A 19,116-nucleotide genomic window follows, 5' to 3' on the forward strand; every position below is an offset into this window, starting at 1 on the left:
CAAGAAATTAAACATATGCCGTATAATCCGAAGGAGTGGAATCCTGTCTATCTGCTCTTAACATTCATGACTATACCTTTACTGCTGTGGTATCCGTGGTTATTCAGTAATAGGACCGTTGCACGCCAACGTGGAACTCAGAAGTTCATATCAACATGATAAGAAGTAACTTATCGATGGCACACTGTTTTAATTATCTAAGAAAAGGTGATTGTACCAGACAGAGGGGAGCCTACAGAGACGAGCATCACCAATCAGCTGATAGCACGACGGCCTTTTGACTTGCTGAATGATATTTAACAGACTCACTTCAACGTCATGCTCCTGCCAACGTCTCTATGAATGCCGCAGCAGGAAGCCGATATCTATGGCACGACGGTGTTAAACTCAGAGGTTAAAGCATTCGCTCTTTGTAAACACGTCTCACTGTAACTAGTGACGCATGAGTCGGTCTCTGCCTTTGCTGTTGTTTACTTATTCCCCTGTGAGTGTTTTCTTCTTGTGCATTCATTGTGTATATGCACTTGTAAAAGGAAAAATATCTGTAATGGATTAACATATTTCAAATCATGAAAAAGGCAGCTTAGTCCTGGCAAAGAGAACATTTCAAAATACGTATCCATATATTATCAAATTACCTAAAAACTGAATTACTCTAAAATGTTTACAAGTAGGAAGTGATGTTTTGCACACTTTAAGAAACAAACAGAATACATTATGACATCTGAAACGATTCTAAGCAACTTCCCAAAAAAAAAGTCAAACTTTCAAAAGACATCTGCAGTCACCTCTCCCGGTAAAGTATCATCCACACAGCCCACCCTTGATAACACACTCGCATCGCTGACTAAAGGGAACAGAACTCAGTCTCAGCTGATCCCTTCTGTTGTTTTGGAAATTGTTCTGCTCCCACTAGTTTTCTGCTGAAGCCCACTGTTACTCCTTTACTAGTAGTACAACTCTGCAGGGGGTGCAGAGGATTGTTAACCTCTCTAGGGAGCGTGTTCAGTCTGAGCTCATTTGGGGAGCAGCAATAGCAGAGGGTATCAGGTATCAGTGTCACCCAGTCGGACTCAGTGCCCACCTGCCTCGGCTGTCAGTCACTGCACCCTAAGGCTGCTCACTCACATGGACTACCTGGATGTTAGTCGAAGAGCTGCATGGGGTGGATTCATAATAACGCAGTAGGGAGTGGGGGGGGGGGGGGGGACTGCACACAGGTTAACACAACTAACGTTAGCTAGCAGAAAAACACACACCTGCACTGATGGAAAATGTATCGTCTTTACTTTAAATTGGTAGATTATGGAGTAAGTTCACAGAAAGGTGTGTAGTCTCAGTCTGTCTTTGATGTTAGGGACTAAATGAGTCCAGCTAACTTGGTATCAAACACAAGGAAGTGAGTCTCCCTCGAGACAAAACCTCTCGAACTGAAACCAAGATTAATGCTAATGTAACGTAAACACTTTTAGAAGTTAAGTTACCGCCTCGTCACTGTACTTTTAGCTTGTTAACTAGTGGTCATAACAAGCGGCTAACACCGCTAATCACAGCTAGCTAGATGCAATGTTCGAGCTTAAAACCAGTCTCAGCTCTGGCTTATTCCTCGCGCATGTGCTTGAGTGCAAGAATAAATGTCACTCGTTTTAATTAGTGAAAGGCGCATGCAAGTTGTTAATGAACTATCTCTGCTAGCAAGTGTTAGCTTGTGTGTTGCCTTTTTTTACCTGCTTTCTCAGAGCTAGCGCTCCGTGCTACACCATAATCAGCCGCCCTCCTCTGTTGAAGGCGCTGTCTGCAACCCCAGCCGGAGGTTATAGGAGGCACGTCCGACGGTAAATAACTTCAAAAGTGATTATTTCGGGGGCTCGTAGTGGATATAAACTGATTGGAGAATCAGCTGTCAGAACTTCGCTCCGGTGTCATGGGCAACGGAAGCGCAGTACGGGCCGTTTGTTATTGTTGTCCGTGTAGACATGGCGGCAGATAAACAGTTCCGCAAGATCAGAGGACGAGTTCGACTCGGTTCTTGTAGGTATGAAAATGGAAATACAGTCGCTGAACCTGCCGGTACTGAATGGAATTTTTTGCTGTCGTGATATATAATGCATAAATATGATTATTTAAGGTATTCATTTCTTATTAATACGCTAGAAAACACTGTTCATTAGCCCAGAATAGATAGATCCCCTTCCCTTCCCATCTTTTTCTCATATAGCCAACTGTTTGGTTTTTTAACCAAAGTTCAAAATGAGCTCGCTATAATCAGATGAGATGAGAGAATATATTTACGGAATAAGAAGCAGCATCTATATTATAACAGTCTTATTATTTGTGGGTGTTATATTCTGACCAACTGTTAGGGTTCAAGATGATACTAGCTTGCAGCATTTTTATACTTTATATTCATTTTCTTTACTATTGGATATTATTTAATTATTTATTCATTGATGTATTTTTGCTGTGTTAATTACCCCCAAATTGAACTGGTTGATGACATCTTCTAAACTTCACAATAACAGCACATTTGAAAAACATAAAACATACACACACACACACACACACACACACACACACACACACAGTACACATGCCCTGAGCAGAGCACCATTTGCAAAATGGAAAGCTGAGACTCACTGTTTGACAGAACAGCTCATTCGCTTTGGAGCGAACCCATTTCACCCTAAAGTATTTGGACAAAGCTGTGATTCACTCAGCCAGTTGTTACGGACCCAGGGACAAGAGGGCTGTCACTGTAAACAAGAACATGCTCTCGACTGAGCTGCCTGGTTCGATAAAGCTTTTTAAAGAAAGGAGTCTATTAATCTTGGAGCAGATGATTATATTGTATTTCACCTAAATCTGTTTGGACAGATGTTGGCCATCAGGCTTTCTGCGATGCAGATACCAAAGTAAGTATACTCACCCCTCTTCGCATGGTGTGCTTCACACAATGCTTTTGTTATTCAATGGTGCCGACTGAGGACAAAGCATACATCTGTAGTTATTCATGAGAGTGATATTACTATGTTGTAGAGTTGTAACAAAATGGAAGAAAACTACTAAAAAACACTTTTATCACCTGAATACTGAAAAACATGATGCAGATTGACATCCAAACAATGAAAAGATACAAATCAGCACAAAAGCTACAGTTGGTAACCTTGATAAAAATAAGTTTTTGTTCGTGTTTGCTCAAATTTGTGAGGATTTATGTCGATCTCTGCTGGAGGAATTAAAGGACAGGCTTGCTGTTCTGGAGGAGGCGAGGACGCTGGAAGACCTGATCACTCTCACCATCCGACTGGATACTCGGATGCAGGAACGTCGGAGAGCGCGTAACAACAGGTTCCCAGCTCCGGTTCGTCAGCCAGTAACCACTTCCGGTCACTGGGTCCCAGCTCCTCCTCGCCACCGCATCCCAGGCCACCAGCACTCGCCTGCTCCGGCACCTCCCGAGGATCGGGATGAACCCATGCAGTTGGGACGGTTCCATCTGTCTCAGGGAGAGAGGGAGCGACGAATCCGTTCAGGAGCCTGCCTCTACTGCGGCGAGCCGGGTCACCGTATCCCTGTCTGTCCGGTGCGACCAAAAGAGAGGGCTCGCCAGTAGGAGTGGGAGTGCTGGCGAGCGACTCCACCCGATTTCCCCGGTCCAAGTCCAGTCTCACACTACCAGCTAAGTTATGCCTGCCGTCCGGTGCTCTACCAGTCTTGGCCCTCATTGACTCTGGAGCAGAACAGAGTTTCTTGGACTCCTCCTTGGCCTTCGCTCATGGGATTCCCTTGGAGGAGTTGGAATGCCCTCTTCCGGCGACCGCCCTGGATGGAAGTCGTTTGACCAATGTCACGCACCGGACTTGCCCTGTTACCCTGCTTGTATCAGGAAACCATCAACATGAGATCTGTTTCTACATCTTCTCTACGCCCCTGACACCTCTGGTTCTGGGCCATCCTTGGCTCCGGGACCACAACCCACAGATAGACTGGGCAGGAAACAGAATCATCGGGTGGAGCCCTAGATGTCTTTCGAGGTGCCTCAAGTCCGCCATTCCCCGGCAGACCTCTTCTCTCCACACCCCTACAACTGGAACTGATCTCAACTCGGTCCCCTTGGAGTATGCAGATCTCGGCGAGGCATTCAACAAGGAACGAGCCCTTTCTCTGCCACCCCACCGACCCTACGATTGCGCCATTGAACTATTCCCCGGCGCCACCCTGCCCTCCAGCGGACTATACAACCTTTCCCGACCGGAACGCGAGGCAATGGAGACATATCACAGACTCCCTCGCTGCTGGAATTATCCGCCCATCATCCTCCCCGGTGGGAGCGGGGTCCTTCTTCGTGGCCAAGAAGGACAAGAGTCTCCGTCCTTGCATCGACTACCGAGGGTTAAACCAGATCACCACGCGGAACAAGTATCCGCTACCTCTACTCGACTCTGCTTTTGAGTCCCTACCCGGAGCCACGATCTTCACCAAGCTAGACCTCCGCAATGCCTACCACTTGGTTCGGATACGGGAGGGGGACGAGTGGAAGACCGCTTTCAACACTCCCCTGGGACATACCCTGGAGTACCTGGTCATGCCATTCGGACTTACAAATGCACCAGCTGTTTTCCAGGCTTTGGTGAATGACTTGCTCAGGGATTTTCTCAACCGGTTTGTGTTTGTCTACATCGACGACATTCTGATTTGCTCCTCGAACCTACAAGAACATTGCCACCATGTCCGTCAGGTCCTTCAGCGCTTACTGGAGAACCAACTCTTCATCAAGGCCGAGAAGTGTGAATTCCATGTCACCTCCGTACAGTTTCTTGGGTTCATCATTGAGGAGGGTCAGATTCGCAAGGACCCGGAGAAGGTTAAGGCGGTCACCGAGTGGCCGGTCCCCTCTATCCGGAAGTAGCTCCAACAGTTCCTGGGGTTTGCAAACTTCTACCGCCGGTTCATTCGGAACTACAGTCAGACGGCGTCACCCCTAACCAAACTCACCTCCTCTAAGGTGGATTTTTCCTGGTCCCCTGAGGCCAACCGAGCGTTTAACATCCTCAAGGAACGATTCACCTCAGCCCCCATCCTAGTGCAGCCAGATGAGAGCCGCCAGTTCGTGGTCGAGGTGGACGCCTCCGACACCGGAGTAGGCGCAGTATTGTCTCAGCGCTCAACCACTGACTCTAAGCTCCGCCCGTGTGCTTTTTTCTCTCGCCGCCTTTCCCCGGCCGAGTGTAACTATGACGTGGGCAACCGGGAGTTACTGGCCGTCAAGCTGGCTCTGGAGGAGTGGAGACATTGGTTGGAAGGGTCAGTCCACCCGTTCATTGTATGGACCGACCACCGAAATCTGGAATACATCCATTCTGCCCGGCGACTGAACTCCCGCCAAGCCCGCTGGGCTTTGTTCTTTGCCCGTTTCCACTTCACCATCACCTTCCGCCCAGGGAGTAGGAACATCAAGCCCGATGCCCTCTCTCGTCAGTTTTCCCCAGACGGGGCTGACCCAGCGCTAGACACAATTGTTCCACCCGCCTGTGTCCTAGGGGTCCTCACCTGGGCGATAGAGTCTGCAGTGCGGGAGGCTCAGCAGACCCAGCCAGACCCAGGAGGTGGTCCTCCAGGGCGCCTGTTCGTTCCCCTTTCTGTCCGTTCCCGGGTCCTACAATGGGCTCATGACTCCCGTCTCTCCGGCCACCCTGGGATAAGACGTACGATCAACTGGCTCCGGCGCTCCTTCTGGTGGCCATCTTTGGACAATGACACCCGAGCTTACGTTTTAGCCTGTACCACCTGTGCGCGCAACAAGGCCTCGCACAGACCCCCTGTCGGACTATTACGACCTCTGCCGGTGCCCCACAGGCCTTGGTCGCATATGGCATTGGACTTTGTCACCGGATTTACCCCCTCCGAGAGCAACACGGTCATCCTGACCATCGTGGACCGGTTTTCCAAGTCGGCTCACTTTATTCCCCTTCCCAAGCTCCCGTCGGCCCGCGAGACCGCAGACTTGTTGGTTCAACATGTCTTTAGACTCCACGGCATCCCTATGGATATTGTGTCTGATCGGGGTCCTCAGTTCTCCTCCCAAGTTTGGAAGGCGTTCTGCGCAGCCTTGGTGCCACTGCTAGCCTCTCCTCCGGCTTTCACCCCCAGACCAATGGGCAGACCGAGAGGCTGAACCAGGAGCTAGAAGCCATGCTCCGATGTGTAGCGGCGGCAAATCCATCTTCCTGGAGTCGTCACTTGGCCTGGATAGAGTACGCACACAACAGCCATACCTCCACGGCATCAGGTCTCTCCCCCTTCAAGGCCTCCATTGGCTACCAACCTCCCCTTCTACCCAGCCAAGAGGTCGAGATTTCCGTCCCGTCTGTCCAAATCAACCAGCGCCGATGCAGAAGAGTCTGGAGAGAGACTCGTGCCGCCCTACTCCGTTCTTCCGAACACAACAAGCGTCCGGCTGATCGCCGCCGCACACCCGCCCCCACCTATCTTCCCGGCCAACAGGTCTGGCTTTCCACCAAGGACATACCCCTACGCACTGAATCCAAGAAGCTATCTCCCAGCTTCATTGGCCCGTTCCCCATTGTCTCCGTTATCAACCCGGTCACGGTCAAGCTCAAGCTCCCGCAATCCATGAGGATCCACCCTGTTTTCCATGTGTCTCTGCTCAAGCCCGTTCACTCCAGTCCTCTGAACCCTCTGTCCGAACCCCCTCCACCCCCCGACTCATCGAAGGCGGTCCGGTTTACACGGTCAACCGTCTCCTGGATGTCCGCCGACGAGGTAGGGGTTACCAATACCTCATGGATTGGGAGGGGTATGGTGTGGAGGAACGATGCTGGGTTCCTCGCTCCCAGATTATGGATCCAGAGCTACTCCGCACATACCATCGCCTGCACCCCGATAAGCCTGGCGGTTCGCCGGGAGGCTCCCGTTGAGGGGGGGGTACTGTGAGGATTTATGTCGATCTCTGCTGTGTTTCCCTCAGTAGTGTCCTCCTAAGAGTCCCGCCCACTGCCGCGCCTCTCTCCGTAGGCACAGCTGTGCCTCATCTCCGGTGATCGCCTCCAGCTGACATAAATACTCCTGTCACTCTCAACCCAGTTGTCAGTCCGTCCGTTTACCTACCTGGTATTCCGACCCGTGAGTAGTCCATTTGTTACTCTCTGAAGATCTGAAACTAACATTGCCTCTCGTTTTTTCGACCTGCCTGCCGTACAGTGTCGAGCCTCGGGTTTTCACCTGTACGAGGAAGCCTTCCAGTTCGTTCCTCGGAGATCAACTGTTTAGTCTTGGCGTTCCTGTGTCGAGCCTCGGGTGTCACACAGACGATCCAGCCTGTCTGCCAGCCGCGGACGCGGACCGGCCACTTCCCGGCTAAGATCCGAGCGGAGCGCGAGGACGCGCCTCCGTATTGACGTTGACAGTATTCCTGTCTACTTCGTCTGCCGCTCCGCAGGATTAGCCACTTTCCGGCTTGGAATCGGCCGGAGGCGTGAAGACGCCTCCTATTGACTTTGTCCATTTCCTGTTTTTTCCCTTGACTGAGAGAAATAAACGAACCTTGGTTTTGAAATAGAACTTTGCTGTCTGAGTCTGCATTTGGGTCCGTGAAACACCCCACATCATAACAAAATTGTCACTATATCCTGACAGTATTACACAAGGCTGTGAAAAATCTGGTTTCTCTGCCTCCTTTTAGTGCTCCTAATTTGCAAGATTCCACGGCGTCTTAAGGAAAACAACCAATCAGAGCTGAGAAGTCTCTAACGCAGCTGTCAATCACTGCTCTGAAACTCATGAACTCCAATCAAACTGTCAAAGGCAGCACTGATCAAATATGAATTTAGATTTTTGCTACGGCATTGGCTTTTTCTCACCTCAAATGTTTTCAAAAAACACATTTTAGTGCACCGTTTAGCTGTTTAGCTGGGAGGTGCTTTGTTTTGGCTCTAGTGTCTTACACATGATGTCCGGGTCACAGTTTTATAAAAGTTACCAACTGTAGCTTTAAGCGAGGAGAGGTGAAGCCTTGTCAGGAGGAAGAGATTGAGAACAGAAGGTCGGAGATGGGATCAAGAATTCTAAAGAGGGAGGTCTCTTTTCTGAACTCACTGAAGATTCCAACAAATGAAACTCTCTACCCTCTCCTCAGACGACCCATTGAAGAGACAATTCAGTCCAGAAGATGAAGGCATTCACTTTGAAATAAAATATTTCTGTCACTTCTAACTCTTCGAGCTCAACAACGACGTAAAGAGGGGGATAAGAAAAGTTTGTTGTGCTTCTCTAACCGAAGGGCGTAATTAAGTGATGCGGATGCCCCCTAAGTAATTCCAGAATTCTGTTTATTTTTTACGACAGTTTTTGAAAACTGAAATGTTAACTGAGCTTCAGACTTTATTTTTTTCAACATTATCTTTACTGGTTTCATAACACAACAGCCCTCAGAATAATGCAACAACGTACAGGAATGTAATCTCATAACTGCCAAATCAGCCCACCTCTCCCTCCCTTCATAGCCCACACAAATCCAACCCATCCCTTCAGGTCCTACCGCTAATTTAGCTTTTAACTTTGATGTCTGCAGAACAACGTTCCGCTCAACTAAAAAAAGACATCTGTTGTTTGCGTGCCGGATACAAAAATATTAGGATTCGTCTCCTGCTGCTCTGTTGCGAACAATCCAGGGTTTGGGTCATCTCGAGGGCAATAAACTGGTCTCACCTCACGCCCATGACTGAGATTAGTTTATTTCAGTGATGTTTCAGTTATGCACTGAACAGGTCATGCAATATTTATTGTACAACACAAAAACAATCTGGGGTTGATGGGAATGTCATCAAGTTTGCAGGTATTTTGTCAAACCAAAGTACTGGACAAATTAAAATTTCAACCTAAAGATGGCCCTGGATTAAAGTTACTGTGAGGAATTTAACTGATTATGAAATTGTCTCAATTTTAAAGTGATGCCTCTACATGACCTACATAAGTATCATAAGACCATCAGCAAGAGGTCTGGCTATTTAAATATAGCTCCTTTTAATGCCTGTCATCTGTGCCACCGGGTTGGATTCCGCCCAAAGTCGGATGAAATCATGCAGGTTCATCAAAAACTCCTTTAGCTCAGACTCCAGCACGGCCTCAGCCAGCGACCAGCCTGTCGAGGACAGACCCGGATCCAGCTTCGCTGCCGCCTTTGACCTGAAGCTGGAGTCCAAGCGAGAGGTGGAGAGCTCAGCACCCGGCAGCAATGTCTTCTTGCCTCGCCGGAAAACACTGCTCGAAACCAAGGCCGTATTGCTGGGAGGAACGGGAGAACCAGAACCAGCAATTCGTGGGGCAGACTCTCAGACCACGCTGAAGTCAAATTAAAGGTGTTCTAAAGGGAATCTGGTGCTCGGAAACACTACAACTTTCATCCACAGGGACCGCACTACCAATTGCATTGTGAGGGACCGCACTACAACTTTCATCCACAGGGACCGCACTACAACTTTCATCCACAGGGACCGCACTACCAATTTCATCCACAGGGGCCGCACTACCAATTTCATCCACAGGGACCGCACTACCAATTTCATCGTCAGGGACCGCACTACCACTTTCATCCACAGGGGCTGCCAGATTCAACACAAAATTAAAGTTTATTGTAGTAACTTTAAAGCTCAGGGGAACACCAACATCAGGAGGATTCATCCTCAGGGCACCATCAATCTTCATACAAACTTTCAAGACAATCCATCCAAAGGATTCCGGGACCTATAGCTCAACTGAGAATTTTTTTCTTTTAACTTCCACAAAGAATTGAGCTGTCACCTTTTTCACTTACAACGCTCCTATTTTCATAAATAATCAGTGTTATAGCCACCAGTTTCTCTGCTTGTACATTAAACTGAGATCTGCCCGTCATTTAAATCCGACTGTGACTGCAGTGGCAGTAGCCCCAGTGGCTCTGATCTTAATCATGTAAAAACAAAGTGTTACACCGGGGGCTTTGCTCTCCCTGCTGGACCACATGACCCAGATGTGAGTGTAGTGTCTACTCAGTTTAAGGGGAAAACAAAACTCTGCAACAACATGACAAATGCACATGTCACAAATCCTATTTTATGCTGCGTGCAGCAGACACCCCAGACGTGCTCACCGTTTGACAGAACAGCTCTGAAGTCGATCTGACTCACGCTGCACGTGTTTGCAACACGTTCTCGTTCCCACTCGTCACATGCTGCCGCTTTGTCAGACAACTTGGCGTCATTTTCTAACGCACTGGGTAGCCACGAGCACGGTCGCAGTAAACACATGGTTAACGTCGTGAAGTCAAGCAAAAACACTCGCTTATGTTCAGGCGGCAAAACCACTTAGTTAGGAGAAACATCATAGTTGGGCTTAAAATAAGTAAGTCAATCAAGTAACGCGAAAACAATGAAACATAAGCACGGAAAATGCATCACAAACACTGAAACACGCACACAGGTCTCCTGGTTTAGATGTCCTGTGTCTGGACTTTACACTTCGTCATAACAATCCTGAAGCCTTTTCTCTGCAACGTCTAATGATAACGCAAATGATTTTACGTTGTAGTTTCCTCAAAGCCTGGTGCATGTCATACAGAAGCTAATGGCTACCTTGTGAGTCTCCTGTCACAGAAACAAATTATGGAAATTCTTTCTCTCTCTCTTAGACACACACACTAGGACACCTTGATTTGAATATGGGAGGATGAAGAAAGGTGTTTCTCATGACTAATACAAATGAGTATGCAAATAAGATATAACTCATATTTGAATATTCAAACATGAGGCTTGAAAAGTAGTTTTGTTTGATAGTCCTTTGGGGTGGACTTTAGGTTGTGATTGACTCCTGAAGTATCCCTTTCATAACATTGCATGTCATGAATACTCTATTTAAACCTATAAGGATGATGGCCAAAGGTGTGTGTGTGTGTGTGTGTGTGTGTGTGTGTGTGTGTGTGTGTGTGTGTGTGTGTGTGTGTGTGTGTGTGTGTGTGTGTGTGTGTGTGTGTGTGTGTAAAAGCGAAGTCTGTGGCAGACACTGATGCCCTGTATTATAGAAGGGAGGATGATATGATGAAAAGACATATTTCAAAAATAGATCAACAAAAACATTTCACTTAAAGCTGAGCGTGTGGGGAGAAAAGATCGTATTTCACAGGATGGAGAGGTTTTCCATCAATAATAGCACCATGTTCGTAAGAGATCTGAGAGGAACTTTGTGCTCATACAGCTGCAACAACAGATAGAGAAGAAGTCTCAGATTCACCAGATGGTGCCATGTTTTTTTTTGGGCCTGTTGCATGATGCTGGGGTGCCTGACGTTAGCTTTTCACATCTGCCGAATGCAAATACTTGAGTTTGCCACAGAGCTTATTTTCTGCAATAATTTAGTAATAGTTTTTGTTGAACCACTGGAACCAGTGTGACGCTAACTTCCGGGGCTGCCCTACAACAATATATCATCCCTGCAGCACTCTACAGTATATACTCACTTTCCCTTTGTTATGACTCAAGAATCAAACACAGAGTGATTAACATTGTGATTCACCTTCTTTTGATCAATGATACTTTCTATTTCACAAAGAAATAAACTCACACATACACACGCTTACAGTAGGACTGTGTGGTGTGACTACAAATGCTTTACGGCAGAGGGAGGCCAAAGTCAGATGCTGAAATAGCTCAAGGCTAGAATATAAAAAACGTACAACTTGCCGTCACTGTGGTACCAGGTGCAGACCATTCAAATGTGTCCGCTCACAAAACCTGCATCGATCAGTCGGACCACGGCCTCAAGTCACGCCGGCGGCTACCGGCATAGCACAACTGAAGGCTGAACACTTCTGCACTGTGCTACACTTTCTGTCTGTAACAAATGTCTTCAGTACAGATTCAAACACCTAAATAAGGCCAGCCCTCACAAGTTAGGGCATCTGGGATGTTTGGTGTTTGTAGGAATGTGAGTAAAGAAAAAAAACAAGTGCAGGATTCTGTCAGAGCAGATCTGCCAGTGGTGGAAAAAAGTTGCTGAGAGCGTTTTCCACAGTTTCCACGGTTGGCAGAGCGCTTCCGCTCCAGTTAATAGAGTGGCGCGCTAACGAGAGCGTAGAATTACGCTGTCGGCCCGCCCTTCACAGTGTTACGGCTATCACAGTTAGCGTGTTCCTGCTCAGGCAAACTTGGTGAGACACTAGTTCGACTAGATCAGCATTGGCGTTGTGTCCATTGAGATTTAATCTTTACATCTGACGTAATTCGCAGTTAGCAGTGTCTTCACTCAGGCTAACTTGGTGAGATGCTAGCTACCCCGCTCAGGTTAACTCAGTGGGAAGCTAGCTAAACAAAGCTGATACTGGGGCTGTGTCCATCAACTTTGTAGCCTCACGGCTGTCACAGTTAACACAGCGTCCCCGCTCAGGTTACCTCAGTGGGAAACTAGCTAAACAAAGCTGATACTGGGGCTGTGGCCATCAACTTTGTAGCATTACAACTATCACAGTTAGCAGAGTGTTTTCGCTCAGGCTAACTCGGTGAATGCTATATATACTAAATCAACATTGATGTTGTGCCCATTGATGCTTTTACGCATTACGGCTGTCGCAGCTGGCAGTGGCCTCACTCAGGCTAACCTGGTGGGACACTAACTAGACTAAGTTAATGCTGGATTGTGTCCATTGATTGCTGTAAACTTTACGCCATATCAGTTAGCAGAGCGTTCGCTCCGGCTAACTAGACTAAGCTAATGCTCGGATTGTGTCCATTGATTGTTGTAAACATTATGGCCATATCAGCAGCGGATATCAGTGAGCAGAGTGCCCTCGCTCAGGCTAACTGGTAGCACATCAAGAGTTACAGCAACTGTCCAAGTGAAGAGAGTGTCCTCGCTCCCCTCTCACTGTAAGGACTGTGTTCTTTTTGTGCATTATTCACAGTAGCAGAGTGCTCTCGCTCAAGCTAACTGGTGGGACACCAATATCTGCAGCAACTATCCTAGTGAAGAGAGTGTCCTCACTCCCCTCTCACTGTAAGGACTGTGTTCTTTTTGTCCGTTTTTCACAGTAGCAGAGTGCTCTCGCTCAAGCTAACTGGTGGGACACCAATATCTGCAGCAACTATCCTAGTGAAGAGAGTGTCCTCACTCCCCTCTCACTGTAAGGACTGTGTTCTTTTTGTCCGTTTTTCACAGTAGCAGAGTGCTCTCGCTCAAGCTAACTGGTGGGACACCAATATCTGCAGCAACTATCCTAGTGAAGAGAGTGTCCTCGCTCCCCTCTCACTATAAGGACTGTTTTCCTGACCTGTTTCCACAGTGGCAGAGTGCTCTCGCTCAGGCTAACTGGTAGCACACCAAGAGTTACAGCAACTGTCCAAGTGAAGAGAGTGTCCTCGCTCCCCTCTCACTGTAAGGACTGTGTTCTTTTTGTCCGTTTTTCACAGTGGCAGAGTGCTCTCGCTCAAGCTAACTGGTGGGACACCAATATCTGCAGCAACTATCCAAGTGAAGAGAGTGTCCTCGCTCCCCTCTCACTGTAAGGACTGTGTTCTTTTTGTCCGTTTTTCACAGTAGCAGAGTGCTCTCGCTCAAGCTAACTGGTGGGACACCAATATCTGCAGCAACTATCCTAGTGAAGAGAGTGTCCTCGCTCCCCTCTCACGACCAGGACTTTGCCTGACCTGTTTCCACAGTGGCAGAGTGCTCTCGCTCAAGCTAACTGGTGGGACACCAATATCTGCAGCAACTATCTTAGCGCTCCCCTCTCACTGTAAGGACTGTTTTCTTTGGATCTGTTTCCACAGTAGCCAATATCCGTAGCGGCTGTCCAAGTGAAGAGTGTCTGAAGGATCACTCTCCTCTGACTGCCCCCTGCCTGTTCTCTCAACATTCAGCAGAGCGCTCCCGCTCAGACTGATTTGGAATTCCGCATCAACTAGTGGGACAAGGGTTCCACCTGAATCGCGGCCATGTTAAACTCTCCCGGCTGTAGGACCTGTATAGCTCTGACCTCTTGCCTTAGCCTCGAGCTTCTGAGGCAGGGCCTCTCGGAGAACCCAGGCAGGACCTGCGGCATCACGCTTTGAGCAGTAAATCCAGCCCAACCTACCCTGGTCATTTGTATGGCGCTGGCACGCCTGGCATACACAGCAGCTGGAACATCCACCTGTGAGTGCCTTCTTCAGGTGCCTTCCCGCCCTCACCACCTTTTCTGTTCCTCCCTCCGAGGAATATCTGAGGGAGTTGCATGCATGCTGGAGACACCAGGGCTCTCTCCCGCCTTACATCAGACCATGCAGGAGGTGGCAAATCTGGCCTTGCACGTATGCCAGCCAGTTAGACGACTATTGCGTCCATCATAGTTTCCCCTGAGGAGACTCTGAGGCCCGATGCCAGGTGCCGTCGACCCAATGTCGGGTCAAGGATGACCTGCTATCCAGGGCTTATGACACAGCAGCGCTGTGCACCGTAGCGACAACTCCCTCTCCCACCTCATGCTTTCCCTCGCAGATTCTCTGCAGCAGGCTACTTTGACGCTTCCGCTCAGTGATGCTTCATTGCAGGCGTTTGCGCTCATGGCGAGGGAACTTGGATGTATGATGTCCACCCTGGTTCAGACTCGCTGCCAGGTTTGGCTGGCGCAGTCACCCCTATCTGAGACATGTAGGAGGACCCTCCGTACTGTCCCAGTGGAACCTGGTGAGCTGTTCGAGTCAGCTGCTATACAGGCGCTTCAGCGAACTGTTAGAGCTAGCCAGACCAGGCAGCAGCTCTCTGGTCTTTGCAGGGACATGCCTGCACCCCCAGACCTAGGGGTCCCACTTTGGCCCCACAAGGCCGTTTTCTCAGCCTCCAGCTTACCCTAGTAGCCACCACAGGCCTCGGCGTCCTGCTGAGAGGCCTGACCGCTACCTATACAACCCTACCTACGTCCCCGTCCCCCCGGCAGGGGTGCCAGGAGATGATATGTCTCCAGGCCGGCTGTCGGGGTTCTTTCTCCCAGCAGCGGATTTCCAAGGGTTCATGTCTATCGACGCCTATTCCCATGTTCCCATGGTGCATCACCACAGCTTTCAGTCCTGGGTGCTTCCATTCGGACTCTCCCATCTCCCTATGGGTGTTCATAGGGTGTGTTACTGCTGTCCTTTCCCCTGCAATCGCAGGGCGTGAACATACTGCCGTACTTAGACCACTGGCTGACCTAGGCGCCATCCCGGCTTCAGGCGCCACAGGACACTGCTCGCCTTCTCTTACGTGGCCCGGTGGGCCTCAAGGTGAACATGGAGAGGAGCTACCTGAGCCCTTCTCAGAGCATAACCTTCATTAGTGTGGCCCTATGAGGGCCTGTCTGTCGCCCCAGCATGTGGACAACAACCCCCACAACCTCTCCCCCTTCCGAGGGGGTAGACGGTTGCCCTACATCCTTTTCTCCGACTATTGGGTAAACTGACAGCTGCCTCAACTGTCGTTCCCTTGGGTTTGCGGATGGCTGAACAGCCTTCACTTGGATGCCAAGTGGCACAGATACAGGGCAATAATATTATCGAAACAGTGCCTATTCACTATCCCCATGGAGGGAGTGCATATCTGGCAAACAGTGTCCCAGGAACCGAGCCCCAGGGGCTCGGTTGCATTCCACCAGGAGATTGTCACAACAGATACCTGCCTCTCAAGGTGGGGTGCAGTGTGACAGAACAGGACAGCCTGGGGGCAGTTGTATGTTGAAAGACCGCAGGGGCAGGTCCAGGTTCTAGAGCTAGCGCTCAAGCACATCCTTCCATATTTGAAGGGAGAGCATGTGCTTGTCCGGTTGGACAACACCTCTGCTGTGATTTCCCATAAACTATCAAGGGGGCAACAGATCTGCAGAAGTTGCTACGGGGATCACCGTGGCCTTCTGACTTGGGAGGCCCCTCGCCTGACCAGCCTGTGGGCAATGTACCCACCAGGAGAACGAAACCAGGTTGTGGTTTTCCTGTTCCGTCACAAGCCTCCACTGTGAGAGTGGCGGCTGCATCCAGACGTGTCGACCCACTGCCCCCACTGGGTCTCCCTGACGGAGAGGACCAGCCCTCTGGGTCAAGATGCCCTGGCTCACACGTAGCCAGAGGATCTTCTTTATGCCTTTCCACCATTCTCTTTGATTTTGCTACAAGCTTGTCAGAGTTCTTCCCCGACAGGGGGGATCTCCTGTCGCAACTAGAAGGTCGGATTTGGCATTCCAATCCCTGCCGCCTTCAACTATGGGTCACGGGAGGGCCTGACCGGATGCTGAGTGGCTGCATAGAACCAGTCTGACTGACTATTCTGAATGCCAGTGCACGGTATACCTGCCTGCAGTACAAAAAATAGGTGGAAGCTGTTCTCCGACTGGTGTGCGGCTCAGAACAAGGTCCCAGTACAGCGCCCCGTGCCTACTGTACTGAGTTTCTACAGTCCCTCCTGGATAAGGCCCAGTCTTCCCTGCATGGGACCTACCCTTGGTACTGGACACCTTATGCTTGTCTCCTTTTGAACCCCTGGCACAGGCGGAGCTGAGATGCTATCGGCAAGACGGTTTTCTCCTTGCCGTCAATTCAGCTCAATGTGGGGGCGAGCTGCATGCCCTGTCAGTGGGAAAATCATGTCTGAGGTGGAACTCAGATGGCTTGGGTGTCACTTTGTGGCCTAATACAGTGTTTCTCCCAAGGGTGTTGATACGTTCACATATAAACCGGCCTATCCAGCTGGCAAAGTTGACCCCCCCCCCCTCCCCCATCGGGAGAGGAGAGGTCAAGGCTGCTGTGCCCAGTGTGGGCCCTCAGAGCTTATGTGGAAGCTACCGCCTGCATACGGCGTCGGAGCAGCTCTTTGTCGGTTATGGTGAGCCTAAGAAGGGCTGTGCTCCTTTTAAAAAAAAAAAACAGCACCTGTCCCACTGGATAGTGGAGGCCATTGCCTATACATACAAGGTGAGCGGCTGCGCTCGGCCATCCGGGGTGAAGGGTCACTACCAAGAGTGTCTCCACACCAAGGGCAGGCCTGAGAGGTGTGCCTGTGGAGGATATATGTGCTGCGGCCTCATGGGCATCACCGAGCACATTCACCAAACACTACAGAGTTAACGTTGCCACGTTCTTTGGCCAATTTTGCCACGTTCTTTGGCCAATTTTCTCTGCCGGAGCTATATGAGGTAGTTACTGTGCTTCCTCGTGACTCTTTTGGTATAAGTCATCCAGTGTGAAGCACTGCCTCTGGCGGTCAGTAAGGATGAAATAGAACGAAAGTTACGAATGTAACTACGGTTCTATGAATCCTGGATGACCGCCAGAGTTCTTGGTCACTCGGAATCCCGTGAACTCGCGAGAAGATTCCATAGGACTGAACTCAGGATGACACCGGAACGTATAGACGACGGGGGTCATCCGAGGTCACACGTGACTTTGTTGATATAAATATTCGACCTGCGCATGCGCGAGACGGAAGATATCCAGTGTGAAGCACTGCCTCTGGTGGTCATCCAGGATTCATAGAACCGTAGTTACATTCGTAACTTTCGTTTGTCATACTTTCTACATATATTATTTCCTGAAAGAGATGCAAACAGTTAAATAGTTATATCCAGTTTGTATGTATGAAGAAAAACTATTGCCATCGGGTAAGTGCCTTCTCAAAATCACAGCCAAGTAGTCCAAAATGACGCGGTGCCGGCTGTCATATCAGTTCAAAATGTATCAGGTAAGAGGTTGTGCATAAGCGAAAACTACAAATAATCACGGGCACGGCACATAGTCACGATTCAAATTGTACCCGCATTCGCAAGCTTTTTTGTTCGGAAAGATGCAACGCGGGAGCTGCAGGCAGCTGACCCTCCAGTCTATTGGTGTCATTTGGTGATGGTGGCTTCTCTGTGCTCCGGTTAGCCTTGTGTATAATGCGAATGCACAGGCAGGCTACTTTGACGAAGCACAGTAATTAAATACGGTTCCCTTTCGAGAGCAGATTAACATAGATTGATCGGCAAACATTTAGACTACTGGTGCAAAGGGAGTCTCAGTCAGGTGTTTCAAGATGGCAAGACTCTTAGGAATCAGCCTTAAAAAATATAAACTCAAGGCTGACTATAAAGCAGCTCAGGTTCAAGGAGACCTTCAAGCCTGGCACGAGAGTCTGAAGATGTCTCAGAATGATGACAATTCATTCTCTGTCTGACTTTTCACTTGTGCAGAAAGGAGCAGACTTGTCTCAGCTCTGACACTATATCTATAACTATATATGTATATAAAATATATATATATATAGAGAGTTATATATATATATTATGGTGTCTCACATGAAGACAGTGCCAATCATCACTTTTGATCCCATGTCTCCCTCTAGTGGTACATGGTACAACCTCTGAAATACTTGTCTTCTATACTTGGTTCACAGGGGGTGAGCCATAGAAAGTGCACTGTTGTGCACTGAGTAGATCGTTTACAAGATCCAAGTGTTGCTAATGCATAAGAAGGCTTCACACAAAGATCATCTGTGTACTTTCGCAAATCACAAAATGTTCAAATAAAATGTGTGTGCATGTTGTTTTTTTTAAGAAACAGCTGATCATCTGTACAACTTCCTTGGTGAAATTCAAAAGCAATATTTCAGAAAGCTGAGAGTTAGATGACAAAATGTATTTCACTCTCATGAAAGTGAATAGTAGTATTACCAAAACTTTCAAGCAATTCCTTTAAAATAATTGGTAGGGGTGTCACGGATCACAAACCTCACGGTTCGGTTCGGATCACGGTTCAGGAGTCACGGTTCGGATCATTTTTCGGATCAACAAAGAAAAGGGGAGGAGACAAATATAACTTTGCCTTCCATTTATTAAAGAACTTCAAGAACACTTAAAGCAAAGAACTTTGGGCGATAGTCTTACATGAAAACAAAAATATTGAAGATGTCCAATTTGAAACAAAATGAAATAAATAAATAAAAATAATACATTCAAGAATTCTAAGAAAGAAGTTTAAGTGCAACATGAGTTATGTTGATATCTTCGTCCTTTGATCAATACTGAAAGAAAGAAACAGCCAGTGAGCTAGCGTCCACCATTTACACTGAACTGAACTGCTCGGCAACAAC

At 48.6% G+C, this 19,116-nt stretch overlaps 1 protein-coding gene across 1 annotated transcript in view; it reads right to left on the minus strand.

Moving 5' to 3' along the window:
- ube2f (ubiquitin-conjugating enzyme E2F (putative)) overlaps positions 1-1,920 on the minus strand; it is a 51,793-nt gene extending 49,873 nt beyond the window's left edge. The window contains exon 1 of the mRNA XM_079277491.1: positions 1,728-1,920. The gene's annotated coding sequence lies outside the window, so the exon portion shown is untranslated. The remainder of the gene's footprint in view (positions 1-1,727) is intronic.
- Positions 1,921-19,116: the final 17,196 nt, after the last annotated feature.

This window comes from Melanostigma gelatinosum (assembly GCF_949748355.1).
Source record: "Melanostigma gelatinosum genome assembly, chromosome: 10".
NCBI classification, from domain to species: Eukaryota; Metazoa; Chordata; class Actinopteri; order Perciformes; family Zoarcidae; genus Melanostigma; species Melanostigma gelatinosum.